Below are 827 nucleotides of genomic sequence, written 5' to 3' on the forward strand. Positions count from 1 at the left end.
AAAAAAAAAAAAAAAAAAAAGGATAAAGGGAAAAATATAGTCCATATAACCAGAGACAATAAAGTTTCCTAATACATATTGAAAAAATTAACACCAAATGTACCAAACACTGGATCTCATATAAATAATGTAAACTCACCACTGAAAGGCAGTTTCTGCCTAAACCAATAAACAAAAGTAATACAAGAGAGGCCAGTTAGGTTAAAGTTATAAAAGTTCTAGAAGGTTAAAGTTAGAAAGGCTCATCCAATATAAGTCACTTAAAAACAGCAAATAAGCAAATAATTACAAAACCAGGACATAAAAGTTGATAAAAACTAGTGTCAAATGAAAGAGTTAGAATAAAAGGTGATTAAGCATGATATAAAGTTTCAATAATAAAAACTACCAATATTCAATTTAAATGGAACTGTAAAATGGATATTAGAAATGTGAAATTTTTTGTTATGATATAATCTTTCATGTTATCAAGAACTGAATCAAGCACAACTAAAAATCAGTTTTTACTCTCATTTATCTATTATAGATGTTTTGTTGATTCTATAAGCAGGAACTGATTGTATAGTAATATGTATATTCTTGGCTATTAACATTTCTGCAAACTTGCAAACTAACAACACTATTGCAAGGGTCAGGAGACAGCATACATGAAACCTGCAATTGGGTAACATTGACCAGAGATGGTTAATCTTGATATTAACTATTAAAATATCATTGGATAATGATCACAAGACTTTCGTCAGCTTGGTAAATATTTTCATGACTTCTGGTTTAATTTAGTGTGATGGCAAAATGGACTTTATAGCTGGAAACAGTTTTTATGTATA

The sequence above is a fragment of the Mandrillus leucophaeus genome, unplaced genomic scaffold, assembly GCF_000951045.1.
Source record: "Mandrillus leucophaeus isolate KB7577 unplaced genomic scaffold, Mleu.le_1.0 Scaffold380, whole genome shotgun sequence".
NCBI classification, from domain to species: domain Eukaryota; kingdom Metazoa; phylum Chordata; class Mammalia; order Primates; family Cercopithecidae; genus Mandrillus; species Mandrillus leucophaeus.